We start from the raw sequence: 22,821 nt of genomic DNA on the forward strand, positions 1-22,821 counted from the left end.
GAAAAACTGGGTTTAAGTTCACACTTAAACTCTCGCTAGCCGTACAATCTATGGAAAGGTTAGACCTTCATTTTTTCTCCACTGTAAAACTTTGATAGCTGTAGCAGCTTTCCAGAGTGGCTGTGAATATGAAATATGAAGGCATTTAGCACAAGGCCTGGCACAGACGGCATTCAGGAAATGCACACTAGTTTAATTTTCCTCTCTTGGTGTTAGTTTTTCTCATCACTATAATTTAGAGGATGGGCCAAATGACTCCTTAGGTGCAGTCTTCTCCCAAATTTGTGTGTTCTAAAGACTAATGATAAATTTATTTGCACTTTGAATAGTCAGTTCCATGAAGTTTTCTATTCAACTGTGCCCTTTTCAGAGAAGGCTTAGGATAAAGACCCAGCAAAGACTCCTAACGTGTCCCTTGTTAGGAGACAGTGCTATGGAAGATATTTAGTACTTTATTTATGACAGCAGACAGCTATCTTAACTGAATTAGTCTCTGATAACATGAAAAACATGGCTTTGTAGTGAGTTGCTTTGGAGCATGAATATGTCTGGCTCCAGCTATTCCTGATTTTAACCAATGACTTATGTTCGCAAAATCTTAGTGCTTTTTCTATTAATCACCAATGTCTCTTTATAGATAGTAAAGCAGAAATCAAAGTTAACCAATTAGTCTTATAAATCAAGGATGAATGAGCCTACCTCTTTGAAAATAACAAACTTGTCCAACTACCAGGGTGATGCTCTGGTCATGGTTACAAGAACTTGGGAAAGTTAAATTAAGAAAATCATTGTGAAATTTCTGTTCATGTCTTTTGCCCATTTCATGATTGGATTGTTTGCTTCTTTGCTGTTGAGTTTAAGAAGTTCCTTATAGATCTTGGAAACTATCCCTTTATCATCATTTATCGTCATTTGCAAATATCTTCTCCCATTCTGTAGGTTGTCTTTCAGTTTGGTTGACTGTTTCTTTTGCTGTGCAGAAGCTTGTTATCTTGATGAAGTCCCAATAGTTCATTTTTGCTTTTGTTTCTCTTGCCTTCATGGATGTATCTTGCGAGAAGTTGCTGTGGCCAAGTTCAAAAGGGTGTTGCCTGTGTTCTTTAGGATTTGGATGGAATCTTGTCTCACATTTAGATCTTTCATTCATTTTGAGTTTATTTTTGTGACTGGTGTAAGACACAAAATTTCATTCTTCTGCACGTGGCTGTCCAATTTTCCCAGCACCTATTATTGAAGAAATTGTCCTGCTTCCAGTAGGAATGTGAACTGGTATAGCCACTCTGGAAAACTGTGTGGAGGTTCCTCAAAGAGTTAAAAATAGAGCTGCCCTATGACCCAGCAATTGCACTACTGGGGATTTACCCCTAAGATAAAGATGCAGTGAAAAGCCGAGACACGTGCACCCCGATGTTTATAGCAGCCATGTCCACAATAGCCAACTGTAGAAGGAGCCTTAGTGTCCATCGAAAGATGAATGGACGGGGATCCCTGGGTGGCTCAGCAGTTGAGCACCTGCCTTCAGCCCAGGGTGTGATCCTGGGGTCCCGGGATCAAGTCCCACATCGGGTTCCCAGCATGGAGCCTGCTTCTCCTTCTGTCTGTGTCTCTGCCTCTCTCTCTCTCTCTCTGTGTGTGTGTGTGTGTCTTTCATGAATAAATAAAAAACTTAAAAAAAGAAAGATGAATGGATAAAGAAGATGTGGTCTATATATACAATGGAATATTCCTCAGCCATTAGAAACGACAAATACCCACCATTTGCTTCAACGTGGAGGGAATTGGAGGGTATTATGCTGAGGGAAGTAAGTCAATCAGAGAAGGACAATCATTATATGGTTTCACTTATATGGGGAATATAAAAAAATAGTGAAAGGGATTAAAGGGGAAAGGAGAGAAAATGAGTGGCAAAAATCAGAGTGTGACAAAACATGAGAGACCCCTAACTCTGGGAGACAAACAAGGGGTAGTGGGCAGAGGGATGAGTGATGGGCACCGAGGGGGGCACTTGACAGGATGAGCATTGGGTGTTATACTATATGTTAGCAAATCGAACTCCAATATAAAAGTATACATATATATGAAAAAAAAAAGATGGGGATCCCTGGATGGCTCAGTGGTTTGGCAGCTGCCTTTGGCCCAGGGCACGATCCTGGAGTCCCAGGATTGAGTCCCGCCTCAGGCTCCCTGCGTGGAGCCTGCTTCTCCCTCTGCCTGTGTCTCTGCCTCTCTCTCTCTCTCTCTCTCTATGTCTCTCATGAATAAATAAATAAATAAATCTTAAAAAAAAAGAAACTCATTGTGATCAACTGCACATAATTTTCTAAGTGTAATCCCGCATTAATTTCCAATCTGAAAACAAATGAAGAAGTCACAAAGTGTTAGCTCTTGGAGTCCCTTCACCCATCAAGTAAAACCTCCTCTAGCCCATCTTTTGAAATTCTATGTCTGCTGAGATTTCCTCGTCCTGGAGACATAGGAGCCATGGAACAGAACCACATCTCTCACCCATGGAAGGTAGGTACAGTCTCAGGGTCACTCGCTGGCCCACAGACTGTGTCCTCCTGTCACTCTTGGGTATGTTCTTCTGAAGCTGCACCATGTCATATAGTCAGTAAGTATAGTCACTGTCCACAACTCTCAAATAAATTATGCAAACAAAATATGTGTATAGAGGGGCACGTGGGTGGTTCAGTGGATAAGTGTCTGCCTTCAACCCAGTGTGTGATCCTGGAGAGCTGGGATCGAGTCCCACATCAGGGTCCCTGCATGGAGCCTGCTTCACCTTCTGCCTGTGTCTCTGCCTCTCTCTTTGTCTCTAATGAATAAATAAATATAATCTTTAAAAAATATATGTATAGAAATGGAAATGGAGGAACAGTACATTTTAAAATGGTGACTTGTGATTTGAGGGATATTTGCAATATTCAGGGGGAAGGGGGCTTGTCAGGTAGGCCACCCTTCCTCTGGCCTTGATATTGATGGCAAAAAAAGTTTCAAGGGAAAGAGTTTCTTATTCACTATATGCTTCTGCTCTTGTGGTCTGTCTTTCTGAATTATTGCACAGCTGCTCCTAACCAATAGCACTTTTAAGTGTGGGGAACAAATGATCTCCTAATTTTGAAATGTCCTGGGACATTCTTTCCCAGAGTTCATTTCTCAGAATGAGTTAATAGATGTTATATATGTTTAAAGGGGGCAGTTTCCTGGGCATGTGCATTTAGTAAACATAAAAGTTTTGTTGTTGTTGTTGTTTTCTAGAACTTCTCAGAACCTAGAACATGCAGACCTTTTTTTTTATAAATTTATTTTTTATTGGTGTTCAATTTGCCAACATACAGAATAACACCCAGTGCTCATCCTGTCAAGTGCCCGCCTCAGTCATGCAAACTTTCATTATGAATATCTAAGAAAAAGATAAAGAATATTTCCAAAGTTTATTTGGCCATTGTTGTGGGTTGAATCATGTTCCCCAAAAAGATTTATTGAAAGCTAAATCCCTGGTACTTGTGAATCTGATCTTATTGGAAATAACCTTTATAGATACTATGCTCTGAATTGTGTCCCAATATTTAAATGTTAAAGTCCTAACTACTAATGTGACTGTATTTGAAGTAAGAAAGTAATTAAGGTTAACTGAGTCCAGTAGGACTAGTACCCTTATAAAAAGAAGCACCAGACATGCTTCCTCTTTCTCTCTCCTTCTCCCCCTCCCACTCCCACCCTCCTCTTCCTCCTAATTCTTCCTCCCTTCCCTCTCCTTTTCTCTCTCCACCATAGGAGGGCACGGCAAGGAGGCACCCATCTGCAGGCCAGGAATAGCACTTTCACTAGACACAGAATCTGCCCATCCCTTCATCTTGGACTTCCCAGCCTCCAAAACTATGAGAAAATAAACTTTGGTTTATGCCTCCCAGCCTATAAGTGTTGTGTTATATCAGCTAGAGCTAAGACGCCAGTTCTAATCAAGCTACAATGAGGTCACACTAGATTACGGTGGGCCTGAATACAGTGACTGTGTCCTCATTAGAGGGAGGTTTAGACACAACCCACACAAAGGGTACATGACCTTGTGAACTTAGGGGAGGAGAATGGAGTTATGTGACACAAGCCAAAGAACATGAAGGATTGCTTCAACCAGCAGAAGCTAAACTAGGCAGGTGGATGATTAGTTTTGGAGGAAGCACAGCCCTGTTGGCACCTTGATTTTAGACTTGTAGCTTCCAGAGCCATGAGAGAATAAATTTCTGTTATATAAATCTATCCAAGTTTGTGGTACTTTGTTATGGCAGCCCTCGAAAATTAACTAAGCCATGGAAACACCTTGCTCTGTGGAAAAATCTAGAGAATTAAGAATCCATGGAAAAGTGTTGGGAAACATTGTCTTTAAGCCTACAACCCCTCCACACCATAACTGCCCTTTAAGACATATATTAGTTCCTTTAGGTTTACTCTAACCCACTTACACTCTCCCTCCTCTGAACTCTTATCATCCCATATCATTGGCCATCTTCTCATTGCTTTGTAATATTCTTGAATTATTTTATCTTAGTAAATCTTACAGCTGTCCTTGATGCAAGCTTGCAATTTGGGATTTAGCTCAACAGATCCTTACATGAGCATGCCAGTTCACTCTGCTCCCACGCACTCAGATTGTTCCATCTTAAATGCCCTGTCTTTGTTCTCTCATCTCCCACTCTCCACTATCCATTTCCATAACTCTAAAGTTTTCCAAAGTCCAACTGAACTGTCACTCCCTGAAATCTCTCAGCATTCCTAGTCAGAAATAAACTCTTCCATCTCTGAAGCCACAAAGCACGTATTCCTTTGATATAGCACTTTTTACCGTGTTGTATTTGGACTGAATGAACTGGCCCCGTGTATCATTATCTGTGGAACATGAGGTCGCATCTGCTCATTTCTATGGTTTTGCTTTGCCGAGTACAATATGCAGGGTGGAGAAAAGCCCAGTGCTCTGGAACAGGACAAACTTTGCAGAAGAAAAGAAAACTGAAAGTGATGACTGGACACTTGTATGGCTAATTAGAGAGAAACATGGAAAACAGAACAAATGGCTAACTATCCACGTGAATTCACGATGTGCTATGTAAACTTCTCCAGCTCCTAAAGAAAACATCAGTAAAGTTTATGTGAATCACCAATGCAAGAATGTCCCTGTGTGTATGTGAATTGACAGATGAAGCAAAAAGCAAAGTTAAACTCTAAGATGGGTGAGAAGTAAAAATAAAGGTTATCAGCTGTGTTGAGGTTGCACATATTATTTATATGTTTTCTGTATAAACTGTAAACTATCAGAGGTTGCGGTAGTTTCTGAAGGAACTTTAGATTCCTCACAGTTGCTAGCATGATCTTATTGCATATTAGTAAACACTTTTAGTGTTCCCATGAGCTAGATGCTATAACGATAATTTGATTCTTGATGCATGAAGTGTTTGTAAGGAACAAAGATGGCTCAGGTGAATCACCCAAGTTATATGGATTATAAGTGGCAGATGAGGGTTTTGGACCCATACAATGACACCAGATCTTCCACACTTGGCCAGCTGTCCTGAGCCCCAGTGTGTAAGCAGCTGCTGAATAAGTGAAATGAATAAATATTCAATGTTTATTAAATGCATGCTGATGGATTGATATTTAGGGCTTGTTCCTGGCCTTTTTAGATAAAATCATAGGAAAAGATTAGGTATTTTCCTCCAAATACTTTCATGGTAGAGGTAGAGTATTGGCCAAAAAGAGCGGTGGTTCTGATTCTGGTCCTCATGTTTATATTCCCTACTGGAATTTCTATTGCAGCCTCAACAAGAAGCTGCTAAGAATAAGGTTTACTTATGATACGGCATAATAAGCAATGAAAATGGGTAATGACTTAATTTCCAGCACAAATCAGAAGTCTGGAGTAAAACCACAGGACCCATGAAATCTAGCAGAACCAGTCAAGTGAATAATTATTTGACTACTTGATGCAAGGTATGGGGTGAACTCTGAGACATCAGTGATTGTCATAAGTTATCCATCTTCCTTTTTTTCCACATTTCAATCACTTCAATATTACTAAAAAATAGAGGATTGAGGCAGGCAGAACATGCCCAGAAACTAAATAAATCACTAGTATAATGACTCAAAAAGGAAAGAAAAAAATTAATATAAGCCAAGAGAAATTTTGGATTAGTTCTGAAAGACAAATAATAATCAAAAAGAGGGATCCCAGGGTGGCGCAGCGGTTTGGCGCCTGCCTTTGGCCCAGGGCACGATCCTGGAGACCCGGGATCGAATCCCACGTCGGGCTCCCGGTGCATGGAGCCTGCTTCTCCCTCTGCCTGTGTCTCTGCCTCTCTCTCTCTCTGTGACTATCATAAATAAATAAAAATTTTTAAAAAAATAATCAAAAAGAAAAATAACTTAGCTAAAAGCTAACTAATCAGATTAATTAATAACTCTCCCTGCATTAGATTATTTGTTCCAATAAGGATATAGCAAAAATAAAGTGAGGGGACACTATATCTTATCTGGACCTGCTTTAGAAAGGTTTGCATAAAATTGAGAAATTTATCTTACTGATAAAATACTAGAAACATAAAGAAGGAAAAATATTTTAAGATAATGGAAATATAAATTAAAAATTAGACTCAAAGAAAATTTAGATCCCACCCCCAGGTCTTATAGCTCTGAGTTTTTCACATTAATATTATTTTCTACACTTGTACAAAAATTAATAATTACATTTAAAATACTTTTTATTTTACTGGTTTAAGTCCAAGATGTTACAATTTTCATATAATGTGTTCCACAAATATTAAGGCCTTGTTTTCAGAGATATGGTTATTAAAAAAAAAATTCTAAGGGCACATGGGTGGCTCAGTGGTTAAGTGACTAACTTTGCCTCCGGTCATGATCCCGGGGTCCTGGGATTGAGTCACGCATCAGGCTCCCTGCGAGAAGCCTGCTTTCCCTCTGCCTATGTCTCTGCCTCTCTCTGTGTGTCTTTTGTGAATAAAAAAATAAAATCTTAAAAAATAAAAAAATCTGAAAAGAGCAAAAAAGAAGAGTTGACTGAAGATTTTATTAAATAATGACTGGCACAGTGTTCTTGTCTCCACTTCCTGAAAATAAGATCACGCATTCTTGTTAAAGATTAGCTTTTTCAAAATAATGCTATCGTGAGACTCTAGAAGCTGGAGATATTGGGAGAATGTTAATCATAAGCACTCTCCAGAAGAACTAGACTCCCAGGGCAATCCTCCTTATCCAGAAAACCCTGCCTCGCTTTGTAGAGCAACAGGGATTTATTACCCACTGGACACTCACACTTCAAAATCTACTTAGATTCAAGAGGTGAGGCTGGCAGTCATCAGCCTAGGATCAAGTTAAGGACCACCTGCTGACTGTAGCATGGGTGAAGTCATTGCATGATCCTGGCCCTTCATAGTCTGAGCAGAAAAAATCTGAATTTTACCTCTTTATTGATGTTGGAGCCTCCTACATACCTTGAATATTTAGATACTGCAGTCAAACCTGTAACAAAACTATGTCTCTTCAGTTTTGTTTAATCCTAGGTATGTCACTGTTTTTGGTGCAATTGTAAATGGGATCAATTTCTTTTTTTTTTTTTACTGCCTCATCATTCATTGGTGTCTAGAAATCATGCTCCTTCCCCAATGTAGATCCATAAAGTCAATCCCAGCTTATAGGTTAGACTGCAAATTTGCCCATATTTAACAATGTTGTTTAAATTCTGACCTTTCCAAACTTGAAGCTATACACATGTGACCCAGACATAGTTTGTGATTAATGAAACAATTATTAACTGTACTACGACCCAATGTCACTCAATAAAGAAAATTACTATTTCAAATCAAATTAGTAGATAAGCAGCACCTTTGAGGTGCCCCAGGGTAAGAATGAGAAGACTCCTGACTGATACTTATAAAAATTCAGCTTCCTGAGCACAGTTCATCTCTAAATAGTCTCTAAATAGATTATTTTAATTTATTTGCACAGGTTTCATATTTGCATCCCCATTTTAGGCAGGATAGAACAGATTTTAAGGCAACTTGTATTAGGGAAATAACATGTGATTAATTGAATGAATATTAAGATAAGGTAAAAGAATGTTTCCCAGGCTCATAAACTCAACTATATCTAGACACAGGTTTTACTTTATCTAAAGAAAAATGTATACCTTAAAGAGGGTGACCTGCTCATAAAAAGAAGTCAGAAGAATTAAACGTGGTCAATATTTATTGACCTGAAAGTATAGTTTTCAAGATAATTGAAAACATGACTCTCAGACAAATGAAAAGTTAGCAAAGTTGACTAAAATTTACTAATTAAGGAAACAGCTAAATAGTATCCTAGTACAAAGAATTTAAGACAATGGATATTTATTTTAAATGGAAAAGGTAATGCTAAAATAGGATTGCAAAGTTAGATGTAAAACTGGTTAATATTGATGATGATAATAATTATAGTCCAAACAACATCCTACGGTAATTATTTAATTAACTTCAAATATTGCTCCAAAAAAAGTTCAAAAACTATCTGCCAAGATGATGTTTCAAAAAAGATGGCAACATAGGAGGCTCTGGAATTTCCTTTCTTCCATGGACATCTCAAATATACATCTACACACAGAGCAATTCTCTCTGAGAAAGATCCAGAAGCTAGTTGAGTGGCTCCTACATGTCGGGTAACTGAAAAGGAACTAGTATCAAAATGGATAGAAAAGGCTAAGACAAACTCTTGCCATCAATTATACCTCTGGTCCACAGTCATAAAGTCAGGAAAGAACTCCAATTCTCAGCTTCTCCCGGAGGAGCAAAGGGTTTGGAACACACATATAGCACCTCAAACTTTGAGTCTCCTGCTCAGGGTGATGGCAAGCAAAGAAACCGTTTTTAAATGCACACAGAATGTGGCTCACAGCTATAAACCAGGGCTCAGCTCCAGAGAACAGGCAAAAATGTCAACAAGGTCGGGAGAACAATGCACGAACAAAGTGAGAATTTTGACAAAGAGAGAAAATATTTTAAAAGAACTACCAGATAAAGTATTCTTGGTTGCATGTTCTTCTCATTTAGGACCCTGAATATATCCTGCCAGCCCTTTCTGGCCTGCCAGGTCTCTGTGGAGAGGTCTGCTGTTACCCTAATATTCCTCCCCATAAAAGTCCGGGATTTCTTGTCTCTTGCTGCTTTAAGGATCCTCTCTTTATCTTTGGAATTTGCAAGCTTAACTATTAAATGTCGAGGTGTTGAACGGTTTTTATTGATTTTAAGGGGGGATCTCTCTATTTCCTGGATCTGAATGCCTGATCTTTGTACACTGTGTCCTAGATGGCAGTAGAGTGTAGTGGTTAAGGGCTGAGTTCTGCAGCAAAGCCACAGCTGCCTGCACATCATGGGCCTGCCTCTTGTGTCACCCGACTGCTTCCTCACCTATAAAATGTGAACAGTAGAACTTTATCTACTTCTCAGCAATAACTGAAGGATTGAATCTAGTGTGCCTGGCACTCAGTTAATACTGATGATTATTATTCATCTTGATTCATTTTGATTTTTCCTCCATATTTCCCTTTAATGTCAAATGGTCAAAAGCCAAAAAAAAATTTTTTTTAAATAAAAATTCAGGCCTTTCTCTTTAAAAAAAAAAAAAAAGTACTACCAGAAATCTCAGAGCCTAGAATGTATGAACTGAATTAAAAATTCAATAGAGAAAGTTGATAACAGATTTGATTAATTAGAAGAAATGTTCAGCAAATTTGAAGACAGGAGAGTAGAATTCATTCAATCGGAGAAGCAAAAACAAAGAAGTGAAAAAGAGTGAAGATGGCTTAAAGGATTTACATAATATCATCAATATAGTCATCATAGGGATACCAAAATGAGAAGAGGGAGAGAAAGGGGCAGGAAGTTATTCACAGAAAAAAAAAAGGCTGGGGGATCCCTGGGTGGCTCAGCGGTTTGGCGCCTGCCTTTGCCCCAGGGCATGATCCTGGAGTCCCAGGATCGAGTCCCGCATCGGGCTCCCGGCATGGAGCCTGCTTCTCCCTCCTCCTGTGTCTCTGCCTCTCTCTCTCTATGTCTATCATAAATAAATAAATAAATAAATAAATAAATAAATAAATAAATAAATAAATGATTTTTAAAAAAAGAAAAGAAAAAAATGGCTGAAAATGTCCCTAACCTAAAGGGTAAAATAGACATTCAGATTTAAGAAGCCCAAAGAGTATCAAATAAGATGAAAACAAAGATATCCACACTAAGGCACTTTATAATTAAATTGTCACAATTTAAAGACAAAAGACTTGAATGTAAACCTGAAACCATGAAAATCCAAGGAGAAAATGCATGCATAGGGATAAACTCCTTGACACTGGTCTTCGTAATGATTATTTGGATTTGACATCAATAGCAAAGGAAAAAAGCAAAATTAAACAAGTGGGACTGCATCAAACTAAAAAGCTTCTGCACAGCAAAATAAACCACCAACAAAGTGAAAAGGCAGTCTATGGAGCAGGAGCAAGTATTTGCAAATCACATATCTGATAAACAGTTAATATCCAAAATATACAAGGAGCTCATAGAACTCACTAGGAAAAAACAACCCAATTTTAAATGGACAGAGGAACTGAATAGACGTTTTTCCAAAGAAGATATTTAAAAGTGGCCAAGAAGTACATGGAAAAGTGTTGACCAGCCCTCATCTTCAGGGAAACACAGAATAAAACCACAATGAGATGTCACCTCACACCTGTGAGGATCGCTGTTACCAAACAGAACAGAGATGACTCATGCTGCCAAGGGCACGAGGTAAAGGGAATCCTTGTACACTGTTGATGGGAATGTAAACTGATAAGGCCACTATGAAAAACAGCATAGAACTTTCTTAAGAAATTAAAATTCAGTTAATTAAAAATTAACTACCATAGATCCAGCAATCCCACTTCTGGATATACATCTCATGAAAATGAAATCATTAACTTAAAAAGGTGTCTGTACTCCTGTGTTCACTCCAGAATAATCCATAAATAGCCAAGACATGGAAACAACTTAAGTATCTGTCAAAGGATAACTGGATAAAGATGAGTGGGTATATACATATACATTACCCTGGAATATTATTTAGCCTTCAAAAAAGAAGGAAATCTTGGCATTTGCAACAACATGGATTAACCTGTAGGGAATTATGCTACGTGACAGAAGCCAGAGGAAAACAAATATTGCATGGTGTCACTTCCATGTCAAATATAAAAAAGAAAAAAACCTAAAACCATAAAGAGAGTAGAGTGGTGGTTGCCAGGGCTGAGGGACGGGGAAAAATAGGAGATATTGGTTAAGGGTACAAGCTTTCAGTTACAAGATAAAGTCTGAGGATCTAATGCATGACACAGCATTTTAATTGTTAACAATGTTTTGTATTGTATAATTAAAAATTGCTAAGAGAGTCGAACTTAAGTTCCTACACACACATAAAAGGTAGAAAATCCATTGATATCTGCTCCCCCTCCATTGATATCTAATAATAGGTAAGACCAAAGTATGACCTTTTCCCAAATATCAATCTTTAAATATAAACCTGTTTCTAGGTTTCCGATTTTGTAAAAAAGAAATTTAAAAAAATTCCTACCTCATTGGAAGATTGTAAAAATTAAAGACATTACATATAAAGGGCTCAGAATCTGTCTCACATATTATATTGTTTGCAATACATATGAGTTTTAATGATTATTTTATATTATTGCCATTATCATTAGAATATCATCATTTAATTATAATGCATGTTCAAGTCCCACAAACTCAGAGTACTGTTTATTATGACAGGATATACACAAAAATATATACAGGGCATTCACTTGAGCATCAGTTTGTTTTTATTCACTTGCTGGTTCTGTTTTTTTTTTATTCTTGCATAAATAATACTTCCTGTATTTGACATGTTTTGGTGACTTGATGAATAATGAGCATCATGTATATGGGTTCAAAGGTGCTCATAATACCTTATGCCATACTAATTTCTAATTCACCTCCCTAGAGAACTGGCTACTTGTACGGTATCTCAAATCCCACCTTTCATGTTGTCAACACCGTAGTATACTTGTTAAATGACAGGTCTATCATTAAGCCTTTACTAATTGGGACATAAATATGAAATATTTTTTTTTCCAATCACAGTTCCCCATGTGAATGGTATCAACTCCTCCTTTCAGACTCTTTAACTTGGACGTTTATAAATTCCCATTGTTTTGTTTTGTTTTTTTTTTAAGATTTTATTTATTTATTCATGAGATACAGAGAGAGAGAGAGAGAGACAGGCAAAGGGAGAAGCAGGCTCCATGCAGGAAGCCTGATACAGGACTCGATTCCGGGTCTCCAGGATCATGCCCAGGGCTGAAGGAGGCGCTAAACCGCTGAGCCACCCGGACTGCCCAATTCCCATTGTTTTGACTCATCAACTCATGTTCACTTACTCTATAGTATTTCTATATATTCCTTGGAAATATCATTTTGCATTGTTATCATTCTAGCCAACGACCATGTGTTCATAATTGCCCACCCCTGTCTTGTCTTGACCTGTTTGGTCAGGCTTCCCTCCTCCCAACAGGTCTCTGCACTTTGGTCCACCACACCCCTGAGGATAAGAAAGGGTTTAAATGCAAAACATGCCCCTCTTCCCATTAATGGTACAAAGAGCCTGCTGACCATGAGGACACACAACTTACTGTCAGGTCAAACCCCATCATGCTGTCTGCTCATTCTCTCTCACTTGCCAATGTCCCTTCAAAATTTCCACTAGTCGTGTTTACTTCTGTTTCATTCTTGCATGATTGCACATTTCTGAGATCAGAATGCTCTCCATATTGTGACACCCTTTTTGGATTTTTTGTGGGGAAGTGGGTTGTTTTTAATTTTTTGTTTAAATTCAACTTTGTCAACATGTAGTAGATTATTAGTTCAGGGGTAGAATTTAGTGATTCATCAGTTGTAAATAACACCCAATTCTCATTACATTAAGTGCCCTCCTTAATGCCCATACCCCATCCCTCCACCTACCTACCTCAGTTTGTTTCCTATAGTTGATAGTTTCTTATGATTTGCCTCTCTGTTTTTATCTTGTTTTATTTTTCCTTTCATCCCCCTCTGTTCTTCTGTTTTGTTTCTTAAATTTCACATATGAGTTAAATCATATAGTATTTGTTTTTCTCTGACTTATTTTGCTTAGCATAATACCCTCTAGTTCCATCCACATCATTGCAAACAGCAAGATTTCATTCATTTTTGTGGGATATATATATATATATATATATATATATATATATATACACACACATATATACATATATACATTCTATTATATCTATATATCTATATATCTATATCTTTATCTATATCTATATCTATATATCTATATATCTATATATATCTATATATATCATGTCTTCCATTCATCAGTCAATGAACACCGGGGCTCTTTTCATATTTTAGTTTGTGGACATTGCTGCTGTAAACGTTGGGATGCAGGATCCCCTTCAGATCAGTATGTTTGTATTCTTTTTTTTTTTTAATTTATTTTTTATTGGTGTTCAATTTACTAACATACAGAATAACCCCCAGTGCCCGTCACCCATTCACTCCCACCCCCCGCCCTCCTCCCCTTCTACCACCCCTAGTTCGTTTCCCAGAGTTAGCAGTCTTTACATTCTGTCTCCCTTTCTGATATTTCCCACACATTTCTTCCCCCTTCCCTTATATTCCCTTTCACTATTATTTATATTCCCCAAATGAATGAGAACATATAATGTTTGTCCTTCTCCGACTGGCTTACTTCACTCAGCATAATACCCTCCAGTTCCATCCACGTTGAAGCAAATGGTGGGTATTTGTCACTTCTAATAGCTGAGTAATATTCCATTGTATACATAAACCACATCTTCTTTATCCATTCATCTTTCGTTGGACACCGAGGCTCCTTCCACAGTTTGGCTATCGTGGCCATTGCTGCTATAAACATCGGGGTGCAGGTGTCCCGGCGTTTCACTGCATCTGTATCTTTGGGGTAAATCCCCAGCAGTGCAATTGCTGGGTCGTAGGGCAGGTCTATTTTTAGCTCTTTGAGGAACCTCCACACAGTTTTCCAGAGTGGCTGCACCAGTTCACATTCCCACCAACAGTGTAAGAGGGTTCCCTTTTCTTCACATCCTCTCCAACATTTGTTGTTTCCTGCCTTGTTAATTTTCCCCATTCTCACTGGTGTGAGGTGGTATCTCATTGTGGTTTTGATTTGTATTTCCCTGATGGCAAGTGATGCAGAGCATTTTCTCATGTGCATGTTGGCCATGTCTATGTCTTCCTCTGTGAGATTTCTGTTCATGTCTTTTGCCCATTTCATGATTGGATTGTTTGTTTCTTTGGTGTTGAGTTTAATAAGTTCTTTATAGATCTTGGAAACTAGCCCTTTATCTGATATGTCATTTGCAAATATCTTCTCCCATTCTGTAGGTTGTCTTTGAGTTTTGTTGACTGTATCCTTTGCTGTGCAAAAGCTTCTTATCTTGATTAAGTCCCAATAGTTCATTTTTGCTTTTGTTTCTTTTGCCTTCGTGGATGTATCTTGCAAGAAGTTACTATGGCCGAGTTCAAAAAGGGTGTTGCCTGTGTTCTTCTCTAGGATTTGGATGGAATCTTGTCTCACATTTAGATCTTTCATCCATTTTGAGTTTATCTTTGTGTATGGTGCAAGAGAGTGGTCTAGTTTCATTCTTCTGCATGTGGATGTCCAATTTTCCCAGCACCATTTGTTGAAGAGACTGTCTTTCTTCCAATGGATAGTCTTTCCTCCTTTATCGAATATTAGTTGCCCATAAAGTTCAGGGTCCACTTCTGGATTCTCTATTCTGTTCCACTGATCTATGTGTCTGTTTTTGTGCCAGTATGTTTGTATTCTTTGGATAAATATCGAGTACTGTAATTGCTGGGTCATAAGGTAGTTCGATTTTCAACTTTTTGAGGAATTTCCATACTGTTATCCACAGTGGCTGCACCAGTTTGCAGTCCCACCCACAGTGTAAGAGAGTTCCCCTTTCTCCACATTCTCACCAACATCTGTTGTTTCCTGACTTGCTAAGTTTAGCCATTCTGACAGGTGTGAGGTAATATCTCATTTTGGTTTTGATTTATATTTCCCTGATGATGAGTGATGTTGAGCATCTTTACATGTGTCTGTTGGTCATATGGATGCCTTTTTTGGAGAAATGTCTGTTCATATCTTCTGCCCATTTCTTGACTGGATTTCTTGGGTTTTGGGGTTTTGAGTTTGATAAATTCTTTATAGATTTGAAATGCTACCATTTTATCTGATATGTGACATACTCTTTTTTTAAAAAGATTTTATTTATTTATCTGATGGTGAGAGAACACAAGCACGGAGAGTGGGAGAGACTCCCCCCTGAGCAGGAAGCCCAATGTGGGACTTGATTCCAGAACTCTGGGAACATGACCCAAGCTGAAAGCAGACATAACTGTCTGAACCACCCAGGTGCCCCGTGACATGTTTTTTGAATAAAATCTCTCCTTATCTAAGTTGGCTTTGCTTTTATTTTATACCAATTCTTACAATATTTCTTTCTGGGGCATATCCTTTATTAGATTTTATTATAGAATAAAAGAATTAATTAGGCAAATTAACTCTACTCTCCACTCTAATAAATCCATATTAAACTGTCTTTTCCCACCATCCTAAAATACTCTCATAAAAATTGCTCTAGAATATTTAACAACATTACACAAGACATATTAATGTACCAAATGTATGGTTTAATTTTGTTTTATGTGACCTCTCTGAGCTTTTGGATTATACTATACAATGTAGGGGAACATATTCTCTCTCTTTCTTTCTCTCTGTCTCACTTTGTCTCTGAAGAATACGATGTTAATTCCTGAGTTCTGGTTCTTTATAATAATCCCTTCATCCTCTCTCAATTTTCAGGTAATTGTCAATATACCCAGGCCTCATTCATTTGTGGTGTTCCTTCATCAAACATTTCTTGAAGCTTTATCATGTTGCCTAGCATTTAGATAGGAGCTACGGGTACTATTATAAACAACACAGACAACACAGGTCTTCATGTGGGGGTAAAAAATTACAGAAAGACTTGTACTTTTCTCTATTATTGTTAAATCTCCTAGGTATCCCTCTCCTTTTTAAGCTAAGCTCTGTTGCATATTTTAAAGAAAATTGTTTTTAAGATACTTCACAAAGGTTACTTCAAAAGTTCTTTTTGTCATCTACCATTAAATTAATTCTGCTTTATGATGAGTTGGCATAACAGTTTTCCTTGATTTGTGACTTTTATTCTTATAGATGTAACATTGTCACAATTATCATTTTGTGGAGTTAAAAGTGACAGAAACTAACAAAAAAGGTTAATCATAGCCTCACATTCAGATTCAGTTAAAGCACAGCTCAGGTGTTCAGATGTCATTTAGCATCTATCTTCCTGTCTGCTCTGATTTTCTCTGCAATAATTTTTATATAAGAGAATCTTTCCACAAAATAGGATAAAAAGAACAAAACCACTTCGATTATATAATCTATGAACCAAGCAAATTTCACTTAGATAAAGTTTATTTTTTGAAAAAAATCTGGGATTATATGGGCTATAAATTTGCCAATAAGATGTTGGCACTCTGGGAAAAAAAAGGAAGGAAAGAAGGAAGGAAGGAAGGAAGGAAGGAAGGAAGGAAGGAAGGAAGGAAGGAAGGAAGGAGAAAGAAAGAAAAAAGAAAGAAAGAAAGAAAGAAAGAAAGAAAGAAAGAAAGAAAGAAAGAAAACAGAAAGAAAGAAAAAAGAAAGAAAGAAAGAAAGAAAGAAAGGAAAAGAAAGGGAAAGAAAGAAAAAGAAAGAAAGAAAGGAAGGAAAGAAAGAAAGAAAGAAAGAAAGAAAGAAAGAAAGAAAGAAAGAAAGAAAGAAAGAAAGAAAAATAGATATTGGTGCTCCAGTTAGCGGAGTGTGTGCCATTTTAAAGTCATGGGTGAGTGAGTTGGCATTAACCATGCTAGAGGCATGTTGACCAAGAGTGGAAGAGATGTAGTTTCAATGAGAGATGTGAGTCACTGTTAGGAGAAGAGAAATAAACAATCAGTGAAATGGGCACATCTGAGTATAGGGTACCAAGGTGACCCAGAGTGGACACTGCATATTGCCTTTTCCGGGATTGGTTATGTCACTTCCAAGAAAAAAGCCATAAAGATGTGTGAACTTCTACTTTTCTTCCAGATGAGCATGTGTTTTTGCACAGATATTGGTAACAGTATCTTCATAGGATGTAACAATATACAGGAGCTACAACTTTTGAACAAGTGTCTTGTGTGATGAAAATATCATTATCTTCATAACAGATTCAATACACAGGGATACTTGTTGGGACAGAAATGCTAAGATCACCCTTCCTGTTCTTAGCACTAGCGCTGCTATTCCTACACTCAATCTCAGGCCAACTCCAACTTCCACTTCAATGAGCGTCATTTATTTGCACTATAGGAGACATAAAGAAGGGTCAGAGCAAAGACAGAGGAAAAAAAGGCTGAACATACCTGCAGAACATCGCGCAAACAATTTAATTTTACTTGTATAGGAGTTATATATACAACACTATTGAGAGAGAATCCTGGAAAACTAGATACACATCAAATTTTGCAAGATCCTGAGTGGTGCAGATAAGGAACTGCTAATGATTTCTGAAGAGACTGTATAATGAGAACATCATTTTAGGAACAAGGATCTGAGAACAGCAGGTTGGTGGTAAGGGGAGAAACTAGAAATGGAGAAACGGGATCCCTGGGTAGCGCAGCAGTTTGGCACCTGCCTTTGGCCCAGGGCGCGATCCTGGAGACCCGGGATTGAATCCCACGTTGGGCTCCCGGTGCATGGAGCCTGCTTCTCCCTCTGCCTGTGTCTCTGCCTCTCTCTCTCTCTCTCTCTGTGTGACTATCATAAGTAAATAAAAATTAAAAAAAAAAAGAAATGGAGAAACAACAGTTTGTTAGAATAAAACTGAGGTTGAAGGGGAACCGAATGAGTCTGGTGACAGAGAAAGAGAACAAGACAAATATCAGAAAGTTAAAGAGATAATTAAAAGGATTTAAGAACTCTCTCCATTCCTTGTAGGCAAATTTACTCCATCAGAACCTTTTATTTAGAATATCCACCTCTGGATCTCACACCCACAACTCTGTCCACTGGAGTTTTATCCCTACTTCTACCCATGGTTTCCAAAATGTCCAATGATTGTCTTATTGCTCCAGCCAAGTTACCTTTTTGACTATTCTTCTGAGGCTTCACACTCTGCTCTTCCTAAGAGCTATCATGGTATAATATTCTCATCATTCTTCTCACACTTCTCTGGAGAATATTTTAATTCCACCACCTTCATAGAAGCCCTTCCTTCTGCTCATACCTTAGACTGCAAGTTGGCCTTGTTCTATAGCTGTTTATAGTTATGTTATTGTTTTTTCTGTCCATTCTTACTATTTAAATAATTATTGTATAATTTTATGTAAAACTCTATAATCTATATCTCTGTCTATATTCTGAACACTTTCTAATCTCTACATTGACAAAACACTTCTAAACGTGTCTACTGGCTAACATATACACTAGTACTTCACACTTAATAAATCTAAAACTCAAAACTTCATATTGCTTAAAATCAGATTTTCCTAATTTTAATCCAGTCTCAGTTAATAAAACTACTATACATCTTGTCACGCAGGTCAGAACCTAGGAATGTCATTGATTAATCTTTTTATCCTAAATGAAATAAAAGATGAAAGCATGTTAATTTCACTTCCTACACATTGCTCCAACATAACCATTCCTCTCATCATTTTTCACATGGACTATGCTATAATCTAATAATTGGTATTTAAGAATCTTGTTTTGATCAAATCAAATGTCTTCCACCCCTAAACCAAAGAGATCAATGCAAAATATGAGTTTGTTCATACCACTCTTCCATTTAAAACATTCAAAGACTGTTTATTCCTTTTCGAATAAAATCCAAGACCAAGGTGTAAAATATCCTCAAAGAAGTGACTCTACTCATGTCCAAGACTCATGACTCATTACTTAAATTTAATTAATGAAAATGTAAGTGGATTTCTTTTCTTTATGATTTTATTTATTTATTCATGAAACAGAGAGAGGCAGAGACACAGACAGACAGGCTTCCTGCGGGGAGCCCGGTGCGGGACCTGATCCCAGACCCTGGGATCACACCCTGAGCAGAAGGCAGATGCTTAACTGCTAAGCCACTCACACATCCTTGTAAATGGATATCTTAAAGATCATGGGTTTATTCTTTAAATACTAGTAGAACTTTGAAAGTTGCTAGGACAGTAGATCTTTAAAATTCTCACCACAAGAAAAAAAAGGTACTTGTCACTATATGTGGTGATAGAAGTTAATTAGGCTAATTAGAGTGATCATTTCACAATATATACAAATATCAAATCATTATATTGTACATTTGAAACTAATATGCTATATGTAAATTATATCTTAATTTTAAAATACACTAGTATACATGTAACTCAGTAAATTTCAATTGTGATTTAGATTCATCTTTTTCTGCTATATTTTTAAAATTTTTATAAATATTGTTTATTCAAGAGAGATTTTTCATAAAGTTATATATCTAGCATATTTCCTCTTGATAGTCATACTTAAAATATATTTATATAACTATCTCAATGTTATTAATATTTGGGACACCTGGGTGGCATAGTTGGTTTAGTGTCTGACTCTTGATTTTTGGCTCAAGTCATGATATCGGGGTCATGAAATCAAGCCCTGCATTGGGCTGTGCTTTCAGTATGGAGTCTGCTTAGACTTCTCTCTCCCTCTCCCTCTGCCCCTTCCACTCATGCTCTCTCTACCTCAAAATAAATAAATAAATCTTTAAAAAAGAATTTATTATATTTATTCTGGATATGAAATGTACAGCTTTCAGAAACCATCAACTATTTCAGGATTATACTATTGCAATGATAAATATACATTTTACTTTAACATACAGAATTTCAACATACAGAGGCATCTGGGTGGCTGTGATGTGCCTTAGGGAAAAATACAAAAAATAAGCTTTGTTCAGGCTGAGTTACAGCGCTGTTGTCCATGAGTTCAATGTTAATTGAATCAACAACACATACTAAATAAGATGTTTGTAAACAGAAACATACGTAAAACAAAGTCATGTGCTACTCAGCTGATGAAAATGTGTGACCAGAAGCAATTCACAGGAACTTAGGAGTGATGGTTCAGTTATTTACTAATTTAGTGTTTGTGAGGACTTTATAGAACATAAGTACCTTGAATAATGAGAACTGTCTATAAATATTCTGCATTGTGCTAGATTTATTATTATTAGAAGTGAAAAAGAAGGTAGTGATATTTTAGAAAATAATCATAGGGGAAGAAGCATATTTTAGAGTGGAGGTAAGAAAACTAAACTTCTCTAAAGAATTTCCCAAAGAAGGAACTGAAATCTAAAGGATATGAAAAAACATTAGCCATTATTTTGGAAAACAGATGACAGACTTATTTCTAAATAAGATTCTGTTGTAACAAGATGCTAAATATAGGAAGAACTGAGGGGAGCATCCACCAGCAGGAGCCAGATGACCATTTCATGTTTATTCCTCATCACTGATTTTTTTGACTTTATTGAGGAATAATTGACAAACATAATCATATATATTTAAAGTGTACATGATGATTAGATGTACATCTATACTTTAGAATGATTACCAAGATCAAGATAATTAACATATCTTCACTTCAGGTAATTAACACATCTATCACTTCACATAATTAACTTTTTTGTGTGTATATGTGGTAGGAAGGCTGAAGATCTACTCTCCACAACTTTCAAGTGTGTGACACCATATTATCAACTATAGTCACCATGCTGTACAGTAGATCCTCAGAACTTATTTTTCTTATAATTAAAAAGTTGTATCCTTTGATCTATACCACCCCATTTCCCCTCCCCTGAACCCTAGCAACCACCATTCTATCCTCTGTTTCTATGAAATCAGTTTTGTTGTTGTTTGTTTTTAAGATTTCACATACAAACAATATCATACAGTATTTGTCTTTCTCTCTCTCGGACTTAATTTCATTTCCAGATTCATCCATGTTCTACAAAAGGTGAAATTTCCTTCTTTTTTTGTGGCTGATTCATATTTCATTGCATGTGCATGCCACATCTTCTTTATCCATTCATGAGCATGAGAAGGTCAAAGCAAGAGGCAGACTCTTCACTGAGCAGGGAGCCTGACTCAGGGCTTAATCCTGAGAGTCTGGGATCAGGGTCTTAGCTGAAGGCAGATGCCTAACTGACTGAGCCACCCAGGTGCCCCTTAACTCACTGATTTTTAAAGTTTCTCTTTCTACATGAGGATAGCCAACCACCACCACTCCCCATCCTACCGTCACTAAATAAGATTTATAAATCATTTCATTTACGGCAACTCCCTCCACAACACACAATTCAGGAAGGTGGAAAGTAAAACCTAGAAAAAGCAAGTGATGTTTTCCAACCTCCCACACTCAGGAACTTACCTCATCAAGGGTAGGGTGGGCTTGTTATTCAACCTAAATCAGAATTCTACCAATGGGTCTGGAGTCTTATTAACATATCCAAAACAATCTGAGTCCAAGCCCACTACGAGCAAATCGTGGAGCCTGGTTTTTCCTAACATCCATCTAAAGAGACAAGTTTTAAAATATTTTTCCAGAAAAAAAATGTTGGCCAAAAGAAAATGAAAGTGGGCTTTTACATGCATACTAAAACAAAACAAATGCAAAATCCAAAAGATTTCAGGAGACCGGCAGAGAATTATATTAGAATTTAGATTCAAATGAAGGCACTGGTTATTATTTCAATCTTTTCATTATTTCCTCATCAATTTAACAGCTGATAACAGATTCAAAGCACTACATAATTAGGAGTTACCTGTAGACCCAAATTCCTGGCCAACAAATCAAAGTAATTCACACAGAGGTTTTCTTTCAAAATTAGTAAGGAAAATGGAAATTCCAACCATTGCATTACACCTAAATAACCGAGGAGTTACCATCTTCATGAGAATTTTGACTAAAATATTGAACCAGGAACCCACCAAGTTTTGTGTAGGGAAGCATTACAGCTACTTGTGAAATGTATATGCAGGTAATTCATTCTGCCTGGATTCAAATCTTGGTTTCATAACTTACTAGTTAGATGAACTTGCAAATGCGGACTGTGCGAGATGTAAAGCCAAAGAGTGCTAAATGTTAAATAAACATTATCCATTATTAATATATACTTTAAAGGCTTTTATCCAAATACACTGTTGGAGAAATATAATTTAAAAAACAAGTTTCCTCCTAGGGGTGCCTTGGTGGCTCAGTCAGTGAAGCATCTGCCTGCAGCTCAGGTCATGGTCACAGGGTCTTAGGATTGAGCCCCACATTGGCCTTCCTGCTCAGTAGGGAATCTCCTACTGGGAGTAGCTTCTCCCTCTCCCTCTGCCCCTCCCCTTTCCTGTGCACACACTCTCTCTCTCTCTCAAATAAATAAATGAAACCTTTATAAATAAATAAATAAATAAATAAATAAATAAATAAATAAATAAAATAAATCTCCTCCTAAACCAGAAAATCTCTCCCTGAAGGCAGAAGACAATATTACTATTGAATAAGCATTAAAGCATAATATGATGCACATCACAGGACATCTGCTAAGAGATCGCAAAAGGCAGAAAG

At 37.3% G+C, this 22,821-nt stretch overlaps 1 long non-coding RNA gene across 1 annotated transcript in view; it reads right to left on the reverse strand.

The window, feature by feature from the left end:
• The window catches only part of LOC140619091 (uncharacterized), a 41,652-nt gene that overhangs the window by 13,758 nt on the left and 5,073 nt on the right, over positions 1-22,821 (reverse strand). The window lies entirely within an intron of this gene.

Source organism: Canis lupus, chromosome 27 (genome assembly GCF_048164855.1).
Source record: "Canis lupus baileyi chromosome 27, mCanLup2.hap1, whole genome shotgun sequence".
NCBI lineage: Eukaryota > Metazoa > Chordata > Mammalia > Carnivora > Canidae > Canis > Canis lupus.